This window comes from Cydia amplana, chromosome 19 (genome assembly GCF_948474715.1).
Source record: "Cydia amplana chromosome 19, ilCydAmpl1.1, whole genome shotgun sequence".
NCBI lineage: Eukaryota > Metazoa > Arthropoda > Insecta > Lepidoptera > Tortricidae > Cydia > Cydia amplana.
In genome coordinates, this window is record NC_086087.1 from 7,617,155 (window position 1) to 7,633,153 (window position 15,999).

The 15,999-nt window shown below is 35.8% G+C and overlaps 2 long non-coding RNA genes across 2 annotated transcripts in view; one reads left to right on the plus strand and one right to left on the minus strand.

Moving 5' to 3' along the window:
- Positions 1-15,999, minus strand: part of LOC134657022 (uncharacterized) — a 285,577-nt gene that overhangs the window by 39,745 nt on the left and 229,833 nt on the right. The window contains exon 2 of the long non-coding RNA XR_010097577.1: positions 372-522. This is a non-coding gene — a long non-coding RNA (uncharacterized LOC134657022). The remainder of the gene's footprint in view (positions 1-371; positions 523-15,999) is intronic.
- Positions 1-15,999, plus strand: part of LOC134657027 (uncharacterized) — a 168,713-nt gene that overhangs the window by 29,486 nt on the left and 123,228 nt on the right. The gene's annotated exons all lie outside the window — the stretch shown is intronic.

Below are 15,999 nucleotides of genomic sequence, written 5' to 3' on the forward strand. Positions count from 1 at the left end.
TTAACAATTAACATAGCCTATGGATACTTTTTACTTCTGGGTCGTAACACGCCGGAAAATGGGTTCTTTGTGAACTACCGTGGCAAATGTAATACATTCCTAAATGCGTCAAATTATATGAAAATTCAAACTGTTTTTAGGGTTCCATAGCCGAATGGAAAAAAACGGAACCCTCATGGATTCGTCATGTCTGTCTGTCTGTCTGTCTGTCCGTCCGTCCGTATGTCACAGCCACTTTTTTCCGAAACTATAAGAACTATACTGTTGAAACTTGGTAAGTAGATGTATTCTGTGAACCGCATTCAGATTTTCACACAAAAATAGAAAAAAAAAACAATAAATTTTGGGGGTTCCCCATACTTAGGTAGAACTGAAACTCAATTTTTTTTTCATCAAACCTATACGTGTGGGGTATCTATGGATAGGTCTTCAAAATTGATATTGAGGTTTCTAATATCATTTTTTTTCTAAACTGAATAGTTTGCGCGAGAGACACTTCCAAAGTGGTAAAATGTGTAACTTCTAAAATAAGAGAATGATAAAACTAAAATATATATGATGTACATTACCATGCAAACTTCCACCGAAAATTAGTTTGAACGAGATCGAGTAAGTAGTTTTTTTTTTAATACGTCATAAATCCCCTAAATACGGAACCCTTCTTGGGAGAGTCCGACTCGCACTTCCGCTTTTTATCAGGCGGATTCGTCTTCAAGTGATACTATTTTCATTTAATCACACTGTCATACTTTTATGACAATGTGTGTATTGTCACACTTTTGCTTGCTGAGGCAAGCCCAGTAAAGCATTATTATCTTTCGCTGGAACAACTTTCAGTTCCCTTCAGTCTCACCACGAACTTGGCAGACGTCAGTTTTCTAACACTTCTAACAATACATCAAATCCAGACAGCCATACGCCACAATTTTTCCAAGAGAATGTATCAGATTATTTATCAAGAAATTCCGCAAGTCAGCAATGTTTAACGTATTACCGTCAGTCAGCGATAAATTTGCCGCTAAGTCAAGGACGTAATCGTTCCTTAACAAGCACTGCTATAAATCATGTTAAGGTTTTGTTACCTCGCGATAAATCAAGACCGTGCCGACCTTTACAGGCAAAACCGAATGTTGCTTGTTTCTGTGCTCTCACTTTTTAGGGTTCCGTAGCCAGAAGGCAAAAAACGGAACCCTTATGGATTCGTCATGTCTGTCTGTCTGTCTGTCCGTCCGTCCGTATGTCACAGCCACTTATTTCCGAAACTATAAAACCTATACTGTTGAAACTTGGTAAGTAGATGTATTCTGTGAACCGCATTAAGATTTTCACACAAAAATAGAAAAAAAAATTTTTTTTGGGGGGTTCCCCATACTTAGAACTGAAACTCAAAAAACATTTTTTCATCAAACCCATACGTGTGGGGTATCTATGGATAGGTCTTCAACAATGTTCTAAACTGAATAGTTTGCGCGAGAGACACTTCCAAAGTGGTAAAATGTGTGTGGGACATTACCCCCCTGTAACTTCTAAAATAAGAGAATGATAAAACTAAAAAAAATATGATGTACATTTCCATGCAAACTTTCACCGAAAATTGATTTGAACGAGATCAAGTAAGTAAGTAGTTTTTTTTAATACGCCATAAATCCCCTAAATACGGAACCCTCCATGGGCGAGTCCGACTCGCACTTGGCCGCTTTTTAATAGGCTTCGTGGGCATATTTATAGAAGCAATGAGGAAAGTACAAATTTGTTCCAAGGTGACTGTAAAAAGTGATAAAAAAAAGTAGCGAAAGTAATCGGTAACAAACCATTTGCTTATTCCATACGGATCTTGTCTTGTAGAAAAAAAACATAAATAATCTAGTTCTGACAGGAATGCCCATGACAGAACAAATTGGATGTAGTAATAATATTATACGAGTATAATCATAATAAACAGGAAACTAGGTAAGGCGGTTTTGTTGATAGGTATTAATTTTGTTGCTATATTCCAGTGTGTTTGGATAATCCCGAATTACATCCGTTTGTCGGGTACTTCCGAAAACAGACTCTGATAATTAAATTATGCCTAATTCTCGGAATTTAGTATTATTGAGAATTCCTGAATATATCATATAATTAATGGTCTCATATAATCATGTTTAAGTACTTAATAATTAAATTTCTACTGATTTCAACATACATATATTAACTGAAATAATTAAAGTAATATTTATCCACCACCAGTTACAAAACAATGTCACAGAGAATTCGTTTCCATTTCAAAACAAACTCCTGTTTTCAGTCTGATTCATGCAGTCACATAAATCGTAATAAATGGTAACGAAATGTATAAAGTTTGAGAGCCAACGAACAGTTGGACCAACTTTAAAAGATTACCATGTTTATTAGACATTTGCTTCGGTCAACATTTGGCGTTCAAAACAACGCGTCATTTGTAGGACAAGAGAAAAACATGGCAGCGAAGGAAGTATTTAGGTCCAAATTATCATGTTCAAATCAACATTACTAATATTTGTTGTCGTACCTACATCTGTTAAGTTTATTTTTCGTAATACTGATATATAGTTTGTCAAAGGACTGTCTCATTTCAAACATAGACAGAGAGAATCATAATGTCTTTGTCTTACACTAGTACTAGCACCCAAGAGAAATGGATGAGTAAGTATAGTTTTTTTTTGTTCTTATTTACTGACAAATTGGTTTGACCAACTATAATACTTATTTGTTTAACAAAAGTTCAACATTTTAATGCTGGCACATTTATTTCAACGTATTATATTAACATACTAGCTCACACGTTAGTTAACTCCAGCCACATTAGGTAAGTACGTTAATACCCTCCCGGACATTTACCAGAATCGCGTCATTTCGCACAGTCATTGTAGACTTTTTGCGATGCCCAGTGAATGGACAATCATAATAATGCTTCGTCATTTACGCGACAGCTTCCGCTTATCAGGCTCGTTTCTAGGACAACGGTGACATTACATTACGGAGTTTCCTGTTCAAAAATACGGGTGTGATAATAAAACAAATTTATCATTATTATTTCTATAGAAAAATGTATTTGATCAGCCAGAATTGCTTACAATTAAAAATTCATCAGCAGTTAAATTTTGTATTGAGCTGCTCTAAAATTTTGAACACTCATTGAATAAATAATCAGGTCTATAAACTACCCAGTTACATATAAACTATTGAGCGACCTTCGTTAAATAACATATTTCTAAGCACAGGAGGGTCAGCAACTATCCAGCACGATTACAATGCGAATTCCTCTTCATCAGTGTAAGTCGGATGATCGTGAGATCGGTAGGTACCGAAGCATAAATTATTTTTTATTTAAAATGTTGGGAGTTGGGAGTACCTGGGAGATGTTCAAATGGGAAAGGTTGTCGCCTCAAAAAACTTTATTTAAACATATCTCCAGAGAATTCAGGTTTCACGGAAAACGTGAAAAAGGCATACGAAGGCGAAATCAAATATTAAGGCTCCATGGTTTATTTATAATCCTTCAGATCTTCAGGCAAGAGAATAGACTACCAGCTTTAGACTCCGCATTAAAAAGTAATAGCTAATCGTTTACCTGTGTTCTCTCCGCTCCTGCTTTAGTACTCCTGTGATATCTTTGTATGTACTTGTACTAGATACAAGTACATACTGAAATAGATAAATATAATTTCTCCAAACGTTTATATTTTAAGTAAAAACAAAAACATGATGGGCACCCTACCAAGGGCACAAAGTTTTGATTGGTATTTTTAATTTTTAGCATTAGTTATTTTAATTTTAGTTACCTTGTTTTCGTTTTATAAGACTTATTATATAATAAATAACTTTTCCTAAAACATATTAACTATCCATATTTCAGGAACAAAATATTCATAATAAATAGACAAAAAATGATTAATCCAGATTTTACGCTGTTTCCCAATTTCCAACCAAAACTGGCCGTTACATGAGTGAGCACCAAAACCCTTTTCTTTATTACAATGAATGCGCCTAGCGTGGTAGGTAGGTACATAAAGTTATGATGAGGTGCTTGATCTAGCGGGTATGTAATCTGTGTGGTTAGGTGAATATCTTATTTTGACAAGATCACTTTTAGTCTTGTTTGACTTGACAGCCAACACGCTTTGAATATTTTCTATTAATGTTGATGTGAAAGGTGAACGTTTAATGGATCTCCTGGAAAATCTCTCAATATTGTCTAAGTCATTTCAAGTCTTTGACTATTAGGTATAGGCTTTAGAACACGCTGTGTTATCAACTTCAGTACGACGTAGAGACCTTGCCGCAGCGCCAGAGCGAACTGCTGCGAGTCCCATTCCATAAGGCCGTGTCAGTGCGAAAGAGATAGCATGATTCTGATGGTTTACGACCTGAGTCGCCACTTATTTTTGTGGCAATTTTAGCTTAGCAGATGCTGCTGAAAGCGGTAAGTTAAAGATAAGATAAGGTAAGATAAAAAAAATTGTCATTCAAAATATACAAAAATTAAAATAATCATAATACGCTTAAATAGTACGAGTACATACTTAAATAAATAATAATTTCAGTCTCTATACGTCTGCTGGGCACAGGCCTCCTCTCAACTAGAGGGCTTGGGCTATAGTCCCCACGCTAGCGCAATGCGGATTGGGAACTTCACATACACCTTTGAATTTTTCGCAGATTATATGCAGGTTTCCTCACGATGTTTTCCTTCCGAACCGAAAAAGCTAGTGGTGAGTATAGCTGGTCAACCAAGTCTTGTCAGTAAAAAAAGGCGCGAAATTCAAATTTTCTATGGGACAATATCCCTTCGCGCCTACATTTTTCAAATTTGCCGCCTTTTATTACTGTCAAGATCTGGTTGACCAAGTATATCAAATGATATTGTGTACATTAAGTTCCGAAAAACTCATTGGTACGAGCCAAGATTTGAACCTGCCACCTCCGGATTGAAAGTCGGACGTTACATCCACTCGGCTACCACCGCTCTTCACTATCACTACATAGTATAAAACAAAGTCGCTTCCCGCTGTCTGTCTGCCCTATGTATGCTTAGATCTTTATAACTCCGCAACGGATTTTGATGCGGTTTTGTTTAGTAGATAGAGTAAGGTTTATGTATAATTTGTTAACCCGTGCAAAGCCGGGGCGGGTCGTTAGTAAATACCTACTATAAATGAAAAGTATAAATCTTGTGAGCAAAAATTGTAACTGGCTCTAACATAAATAGATAAAAATGGTGACTGGTTATTGCTAAAACATTTTATGTAGATACACCCTACAGAACAAAATTTGATATCAGTTTACTATAACAAAGTAAGAACCGTCAACACGCCTCTCCCGATTTTTTATTCAATACCCAAGGAGCATCACTAAATCGCCGCTATACTTACTCAACCTCGTATCTGCAACACTCATTTGATGACAAAAACACCCGTATCCCGAATGAAAGAAAAGCGACATTTCCATCAAATGATTGTTGCAGATATGAGGTTGAGTAAGTAAGTATAGCGACTAAATTCGATATGAGGTTACGTTTCCATTATTCATTTCATTACGGTACCTGGTTCCTTTATGCGGATAGATAAGGATTGGTGGGGGAAATAAATTGTTTTGTTTCTATAGAAAAAGGTTAATAGGATGTTGTGTTGTGATGTATATTTACAGAAAAGACTACAACGGAAATAAGTAAGATAGGTATTAATGATTACATCTACCCTAGTAAGATTTAAGGTTTAATTTAGGTCGGATTTGATTAAACTTTGTCGCTGTCCGAGGCTTTATTTCTCCCATTTAGATCAAGGGTGGTCAAAGGAAGTGCGTTTTCCAGAAACTGGATAGTCCGCTGCCATCGACCACTTTTCACCATCATGTTATAATAGACAGCCTTATTCAAACTTTAAGATACGTCAAATATTAGATATCGAAACGATATGGATTGGATATGTCAGTGTCAAACAATGTTAAAAGTGACGTTTTTTTCAAACAAAAACGTCACTTTTGACACTTGTTTGACACTGACATATCTGGATGTCTAATAGATAGCTAATAGATATCTAGTTCAAAATCCGAATCGGGCCCTGAATTTCTTAGAAACCACTATACATATAACAAAAGCATCCTGACAAGTTTTAAAATTTTTAGTATTTTTATGGTAAAGGATTATTTGGTTCTATACGGTAAAGCCGAGGTTTTAATCAACGATTTGAGACTACTACACACATAGAAAAGATAGATCCTTAACTTAATCATTGTATAAAATATACAACTTACATTAAAAGCTCTTCAATTAAGTCCCTTCCACAGCGCCAAAATTATCTGCAACAAACACATACCGTTGAAATAAACCTTCCAAGAGAGAAAGAAATAAAAAAGCGAAAATATGATTACCATTTATGCCTCATCTAATAAAACCACGCAGAGTTGAAAAAAATTCACGAGTGCCGAAATAAGGCTGAAGTTTATAGCTGTTTTTAGTCAACATGAAAGGCCGATTCGGCATTCACAATTTGATAAGGTTTTAATATTATTTTGTACGACCTTGAGTCAGCGTGCACCAATCAGCGTAAAATCTTATCAAGAGTCGTCTCATAGTAGTTAATTTTTTTAGCATTAGACATAAGGTAAACAATCTTGTCGTGTTGTTTATTGAAAAACACTTTTGAAAAATAAGTCACAGCAAATATGTAACAATTATCAATTAAATACCATTCTGGAAGTTCTTCTGCTTTCGAAGTAATTTTTAAAAGCGACACTTCAAGATCGCGTATTATATTTCTAATGCTAAAAAACTAACCATTAGGCATCTCCCACGCACTCATTGATGTCAGGTGCGTGAGATGCCTGACAAGACTCAGAGATGTATCAAAATAATATCAAAACCTTGTAAATTTTTTTAAACAAATTCGGCATCACGTTCTTTTTAAAGGCACGGCTACAAAGCAGTGAGAAAATTCAGTGAATATCATCGGGCTTCATTGAAGTGAATATTTTACTGTCTGATGAAACTACTGTACTTAAATTGAAATGCAATTATAGTTTTCAGTATTAGTTTTAATAAGTAATTTTGAAGTGTACTGTAGCTTTAAGAGTGTGATTATTTGGCATGTTTTTATCGTTATCAGTGTAATTTCGGAAAGAGAGAGGTAACTGGGCTTTTTCTAAAATAAATATCGAAAACCTGATTCTTTCAAATCTGGACATTCTTGGGCTCATTCTACTCAGAATCGACAGCACTCTCCACCCTTCCATTAAAAAAAGATGTCCCAAAATGTCCATTCCATCACGTCACGTTTTATTATGATAATTTTTTTCACTTGTATGGACGTGACGTAGTGGAATGTACAATTTTCATACAAATATTTGGGACATTATTTTTTATTATCAGGATTGAATATGCTAGTGATTCTGAGTTGAAAGAACCCAAAAACACCAGGATCCGTGAGAATCGGGTTTTCAATATTTATTTTAGAAAACGCCCAATTACTACAGCACCTTAGCCGCTCAAATACATCTGATGGCGACTGTACGTGCAAGTGCATAGAACTAACCATTAGATTGAATATAATGTAGACAAGATTAAGACATACAGGATGCAGACTGAATATTGCGGCGTAATTGTTACAATTCACCGTGTTGCAGCAGTCGTAAAGTACATGAGTAAAGCGCTGCCATACGACGCGTTAGTATCATAATTTTGACCTCAAGCAAGTAGCGAGTTTCTCCAGACTAGGAAATACAATACAATACTATACTCGAAATGTTTTACATTTAGGAAATATTGAACTTATTTAACATTTAGGCACATATGTTTACTATTTAGGTATAGTAAGTATACAAATATTGTGAATATAGTGGTAATCATGAAATAAAAGTACTTTTATTATTGCCATATCCGTTCTAGATGTGTAAATGTTAAACGTACAATGTATGATATGACACAAAAGTTTTGGATATGTTACACTTTTGTGATAATTTTCTGTTAAGAGAGTGTAATTATCCTATAGTAAAATGCGGAGTAAAATGGCACATTTTTGAAAAATATGCTTTTCCAAAAACCGATTAGTGTCAATTATAGCATATGTTTTGTTATTTTAGAAATCATTGAAAAACGATTTTGCTCAAAAATGGATATGGCACGAACGTATTCTCAGCCGGCGAAAAGCCAACGTAGGTACTGCAGAAAATCATAAAGTAGAAGATTAAGGCAGTGTCGCACTGCGCGTTAGGATCATAACTTAAAACTTGAGCGCTTTTTACCGTGCATACTGGAGCTTGCAGAATAATTTGGTTAACGATACACAAGTGAAATATAAATTAAAATATCTTCACTGTTGACAACAAAAACTTTACTCGAATTTAGCTATCGTGAGGCATACTAACATTAAGCTAATTTAGTTTAACAATTTTTCTTTGAGTCGTATTACTTTATTGGTTTTGACCAAAAATCCACATTGTTAGTCTGTGCGGAAACAGAAGAGTCGTGAAATGTATTTATTATGGGGCCCACGACAATACATTCCGAACACCCAGACTTTTAAACCCGGTAGTTTCGGAGATAAAGGGGGAGGGGGGAATGGTCGGACAGACAGACGCACAAGTGATCCTATGGGTTAATTTTTTCCCTTTCGAGGTCATCATCATCAATGGCCACTGCATCTCTGACGGATGATTGTGCAACGCTGTGTCAAGAGCGGTTGAGACGGCCAATGTATTTCCGTTCGAGGTACGGAACCCTAAAAAGTCGTGGGTTCGACCCGTAGTACAAATGAGTTAGTTGGAACCTTACTTATTCTTGAGATTAGGTTGCCAAAGCGAACTCTGAGTTTCTTTAATTATGCTACCGTAAAACTACTCAGTAAGATTATAAAATGATAGGTATATAACTACGCCTTATTGGGATTAGTCCGGTTTCCTTACGATGTCTTCCTTCACCGAAAAGCAACTGATAAATATCGAATATTTCGTACATAAGTTCCGAAAAACTCATTGGTACGAGCCGGGGTTTGATTGAACCCAAGCCAAAACCTTATCCAACATTTATAGCAAATACCATAGCAAAACATTTCCTTGAAAAATTTAATAATTCAGGCATCTTCTCTTTTGCTATTATAGTGCTTAGAAATATTAAAACTAGCATGCCAAGCTACAAAGACCTTATAAAAATGAAAATAAAGTAAAGTGAATTCTATTACATGATAAAATTCCGGTATATAGCGGCAAAGAGAATAGCAATGTCTCAGTTTGATCACGTGCCGCGAATCAGCGGAGGCCGAGGCTATTTATAGAATAATGTGGGTAGTTCTAGTGAAGGTATCACTTATGGAGGTTATATTTTACGAGTATCAAGCCTCTCATAGAATAAGGAATACGTATTATGTTAAGTTTAGTGAAATAAAATACCATGGCACGGACTATTTATGAAGTATGTACAAAATAGTCAAAATACCTTAATTTTCATGATCATTGTCCTTTAAAATCAACTATAATGTAAGTGAGTCGGTAAGTAATATCTGCTTAGGTATTTTATACCTGTACACACTAAAAGCGAGCAATAAAATTGCATGGACACAGTCATATGAAATTAATTCATTCATAAAGTAGCCATGCAATGGCGCCCTCGCGTAATTTACAATTAGGTGTATTTCGCTAATGTCGACTACTTTAAAATGACGGCAGATTCCTAAAATCACTCATTATTCCATCGTATTAATAAAATCAATTTTTGGAATGACGTGGATATACTTTTACTTCCCTATCATTGTCTTACAACTTACAATCAAATTAAACTTAAAACACACATTCAATTCTTTGGAAAAACAAGGCATCACCAAGCAATCATGAAATCCAATCACAATTCACCGACATTGCACCCACTCATGTGTTCAGACGAAGTTGAACCGTAAACTTAGTTACGTTGCGCATACGTCCAGTAAATCAGACTGGTTCATAACCTCCGTGTCTTTGCCGTAACGAGCGCGGCTGAGAATTTAATTGTCCAACTTTCCAGCTTTATGCAGTTCCATGTTTAATGGCAGTCGACGGGTTGACACGTAGAGAGTGGCGGGTTACATGAGGAGCAAAAATGTTTTAGTTGGAGGAACAAAAAAACTGTAATAATTAAAACTTTATTTGAAATCAGGTACTTTTAATCAGGGATCGGATACCGGTATTTTTTGTATGGGAACGGAAACGGTATTTTCTCGTTCTTTGCTAATTACTTCATTTCTAATTGGGCAATCTAATAATACGAAGTCGTAACCTAAAAACACAACTGAGTCCTACATTTCGAGTATAAAATAATTTGAAAAATATGGTTATTTCTAAGTTTTTGCAAAAAACCGGTTCCGATCCCTGCTTTTAATGTATACTTCTGGGCTAGCACATGATTGGCGCGACAGTATCTCGCCTACCCGTTCCTTTTTAATTAACATACTTAGAAAAAGACTGGTAATCTATCTCGCCGCGAAATACTGTCGCGCCAATCATGTGCTAGGCCTACTGGAGTTACGATTATTTATATTAGTCCGCGTGAGGTTGCACTGCGACTTGTGTCTAAATAATGTTGTTGTTGGGGCTTCTTAACTTTACAGAGCCAAAGCAAATGTAAAAAGCTCAAAAAATTGTAACCCGACCATAATATATTTTACGTATTGTAACGACGTCTATAATAGAATTAGAAGTCCGTGAAAAATCAGGGCTAAATCAGCCGTTGTTATCAGGACTAAATTAACAAACAATGGGTTAATCCTTCTTCGCCAAAATCTCTTTCTGTCTTGTTAGTTTCTACGCTAAGGTAAAACATACACAAAGTCTAAACAAATAAACATTTGTACACGTCCCGTGCCTACCTACATACATACAGGTAGGTGAGGATTGACTGGTACCAATAATAACACTTGTTTTTCCTTTTCCGCATTCGAATAAAAAGCGGCCAAGTGCGAGTCGGACTCGCCCATGAAGGGTTTCGTATTTAGGGGATTTATGACGTATTAAAAAAAAACTACTTACTAGATCTTGTTCAAACCAATTTTCTGTGGAAGTTTGCATGGAAATGTACATCATATATTTTTTTTAGTTTTATCATTCTCTTATTTTAGAAGTTACAGGGGGGGGGACACACATTTTACCATTTTGGAAGTGTCTCTCGCGCAAACTATTCAGTTTAGAAAAAAATGATATTAGAAACCTCAATATCATTTTTGAAGACCTATCCAAAGAAAGATACCCCACACGTATGGGTTTGATGAAAAAAAATTTTTTGAGTTTCAGTTCTAAGTATGGGGAACCCCCAAAAAATATTTTTTTTTCTATTTTTGTGTGAAAATCTTAATGCGGTTCACAGAATACATCTACTTACCAAGTTTCAACAGTATAGTTCTTATAGTTTCGGAATAAAGTGGCTGTGACATACAGACGGACAGACGGAGAGACAGACAGACAGATAGACATGACGCATCTATAAGGGTTCCGTTTTTTGCCATTTGGCTACGGAACCCTAAAAAGGATAATCCTATACTCCCTTAAATAAAACAAAGGCATGAAAAAAGGTTTGCCTGCTTGGTGAACATTTTATGGTCATCTTTGATCAAAACTCTTTGTTATCTTGCTTAAATACAGTACACCCACGACCCACATTATAAATTGGTAATTTGATAACGCAATTAGGCATCGATATTCAATTCTGCTTTGACATTGTTTGTTGTTTGGTAAAATAACAAATATCAAGGGACGATTTTTGTTACCCGTGTGGGAATGGGGTCTAATAATTTAATTTAATTGTCATCCTATTTACGATACATCTGGTAGCTTGGATACCCTTTCTATCTCGTTTGCATGACCACCACAATGTGTCAGAGGAAAAGTTAATTTTATTTATATCACTTTCATTATGGCAGTCACCGCGTAGACATCATAATATTCTAAATTGAAATAAGTGATAATATAGTTTGTCAAAGGACTGTCTCATTTAAAACATAGACAGAGAGAATCATACTATATTTGTCTTACACTAGTACTAGCACCCAAAAGAAAAGTATGAGTTTTCCTGGTCTTACTGACTGAAAAATTGGTTTGACCAACTATACTTACTAATATTATAATAGCAAAAGTAACTTTGTTTTTTCTATTTGTTTGTCAGTTACTTCTTCACGCTAAAAGCTGAACCCATTTACATGAAATATGTAGATTCCCATCCACATTGGAGGTGACATTTTCATCTTCACCACTTTGGTGGTTGGCAGTCCTCAACCTCCTATTCCCATATCATAAAAAGATAGTTAGAGCCCTAGAAAAGAACACAGGATATTTTTTACCACAGAAATAACCATTATACTCGTATGCAAACGAAATTTTGGTGGAAGAATAAAGCATAAAAACTTATATTATTGCAATGATATATTATGTACGCATCGCGAATATCAATTTTTACAATTTTCTGTCAAAAATGCTTGGTACACCCCTAAAGTCTAAGTTTGAAAGGGTCCCCAATGTGTCCTCAGCCTAATGCTGCACATTATGAACTGAACTTAAAACTAGAGTTCGTCTTACGTTGAAATATTTTTATGAACTCCTATTATTTTAACGGGAGATATTAAGAAAATTATTTAGTCTTGGAATTCGTGTAGCCTCCTTCCAGAGTTTTTGAAATTAAGATCAGGTATTATGAAAATGTTTATTTATTTTCAGTCAACTATTGGCTGATAAATAAATGCCTTATAACTAGCATACATAATATTATAAAATATATCTTAAAACTAACAACACACAATTATCGCTGCGATGCAGTTCGCAACTCCGCAGTGTCAGGGAGCCGGCCGCGGAACCGCCGGAACTTGACACTTCTCGGCCAAAACTCTTCCATTTGACAAGAACGTCGTGTATAATTTTATCATACCATTTTTGATCTCCACTTTAGGGGTTGAACTTCAAAAGTTTCCTCTTCTCTCTTTAATATTTCAAAAATACATAATTATTGTTTCAAATTTCAATATTATCCAAACAAATAATATAAGTTTATGCGTCATCTGTCAATATCTAAATAACGAAACTGTTATTTATTTCGATAAATTATTGTATCTACCTGCTTTTACATAAGCTTTAGCTTTTAATCACGTTTTTCTTTTGAAAGCAATCTACCATGATAGTAAAACATCCAAGAATTCATTTACATTTCCTACTGGTATACCTATAATTTATCTAAGACTAAACGATAACCCAACTCCATAGCTAAGTGTGCCCGCTTGTATTGTTCATATTATTGTAACCTTTGTCCGTGCTATTTGCTCTGCCATTGTGTCTCGCTCAGCGATATTTTGTTCGCGGCTGTGGAGATATGTGCCTTTATTGTTCCACTTATCTTGCGTGAAAGCTTTATATTTCGTGAGGTTCTTATAATGAAGGTTATCTCAATCATTTTCATTCCAACGTGTACATATAGGTATTTACCTGCGCACACCAACATACACACTTTTTTAGGGTTCCGTGCCCAAAGGGTAAAAACGGGACCCTATTACTAAGACTCCGCTGTCCGTCCGTCCGTCCGTCCGTCCGTCCGTCACCAGGCTGTATCTCACGTCACGAACCGTGATAGCTCGACAGTTGAAACTTTCACAGATGATGTATTTATGTTGCCGCTATAACAACAAATACTAAAAACAGAATAAAATAAAGATTTAAGTGGTACTCCCATACAACAAACGTGATTTTTGACCGAAGTTAAGCAACGTCGGCGGGCGGGGTCAGTACTTGGATGGGTGACCGTTTTTTTGCTTGTTTTTTTGCTTGTCTTGCTCTATTTTTTGTTGATGGTGCGGAACCCTCCGTGCGCGAGTCCGACTCGCACTTGGCCGGTTTTTCTTTTTACGAAAACTTTTATCTTTTTGGCCTGATGGTTGACTGGTAGAGAATAATTAACTTTCTGAAATTAGGATCGTCTTTTGTACCTTGTTTCTTGTATGATAAACATTTAAATAACATGTGGAACATATGTAGGAGTGGGTATAGATAAACAGATGTTATTAAATATAGATTGACATTGCTTAGATAGCTTAGCGTCACTTGCACCATTCCACTAACCCGGGGTTAACCAGGTAAACCGCTATCTCAGTGTCAAATTGTACTGGTATCCATGGTAACTCCAGGTTTAACCGGTTAACCCTGGGTTAGTGGAATGGTGCAAGAAGCCCTTAGAGAGTTCTTCTGTTAAGTGTTGTTATGGCTTATTGGCATCAAAATATAAATAAACTAGTCATCTCATTCTGTCCAACCGTGTCCTTTCCAATTTACATTCACTTTCAATAGCCACTTAAAAGCAATTTAAACATGTTAATACACCGAACGCAAATATTATTCCTGTGACCACGCATTAAACTGCCCGAAACACGCATCTGGCACATTTGCAGTAAACTCCCGAAATCGGATACACCTTTATTGAACCTGTTAAATCCGTAATTGAAATTCCCATTAATTGGAAAAAGCGATGAATGGGAAATCTCATTAAGTTTAGTATACGGATATAAAACTATCCGACCGTGGAGAACCGAGGCAAATTAATTGGTTGGCGAAAAACAATTGCTCATAATGGCTCCTCTACATGATTGCCCAGCGCTGGACCAGCGGGATGGCTATGCGTTGGTTATGGCTCCTCTAGACGATGGCCCAGCGCTGACGTAAGTTTCAAGATGACATGTACTGGGACCGCGTTGAGCACCAGTACGTTTACCTTATCACGCAGAATTTCAACCAGTTGGATGTCAATGAAATCCCACTTTAGATCGATCGAAGAAAAATAAAGTATCAGAGTCTGTGCGGAAAGAGAAGAGTCGTAGAATGTATTGGGACCCATACATTTCACGACTCTTCTCTTTCCGCACAGACTCTACAGTTGTTTGGAGTGTTTTGAAACTATACATTTTAAACTTAAATTCGTATTCGTTATAATCGTAATAGTTTGAAAAATAAGATGTAAAATTGTTTTTTTTTTCACTTACTGCAAACTGGATTAATATTTACCTATTTTTATTATTTAATTATTAGGATTCCAATTTGTTTCTTTACACGAACGATCATAATATGTTTTCATGTAAATATAAATAAATAAAAGCCTTTACAATTTGATTCAGGAACTCAAAGCAACGGAGGGAAGAAAGAAATAAATTAAATATAGGTACGCAGAACGCTTACCTATACAAGCTTACTCATTGGAACAGTTTTACATTAAATATATTATGTTTCTTAAGGCGACACTGGTATTCACTTCGCTCGTAGTCAATGTACTCTAATGTATTTGGCACTGGACTTTTGTGGGGGCCCATCCGAGACAGCCGTAATGCTGGTATTAAGCATTTACGTTGATTTAAATAGCTAGATCTCGTAGTTATTATTGTATGTCTAGTCCTTGCGTCTAAAAAAGACTGACAGTTCGAAGGAATCAATTCATTTCGGAAATATGTTTAAGTAATAATTCATTTAGCGCAACATATATAGAATCTAAAAATGTTTTTCAGAAATAAATCCATGTTAAAATTTTGAAAGTAGAAATAAAAATAATTTTTAATTTTATCGACAACGACAAAAGCTATTGTTCTATAAAAACTCACGATTCGCGAAAACTAAAGTCCTCATCAAGCGCGCAAAACTAAAACTCATTCATTTCATTTCAATAATGACGTAGCAACGGAAAAACGATGCATTGAAAACGTTGGTTTGATGGAAAATATACGAATCGAGAAAAAAAGGGCAAAAAATAATGGCGCCAATGCAATTAACAATCGGAATGACTCGCGAGTGCCGGGGGACTCACGGGCCGGCATTTTGACGAGCATTTGGTTTATTACCATCGTTTGTTTGATGTGCAAACTAGTATTTTATACAATCGTGATATAATGGAGAGCTTTTCAGTCGAGTACCGTGTTTAGGCAACGAAGCTTGCTGAGTAAAATAATACTACCGTGGAGTCGCTCGCCTGTCCGTGTTCTATTATTTAAATACATTATAGAG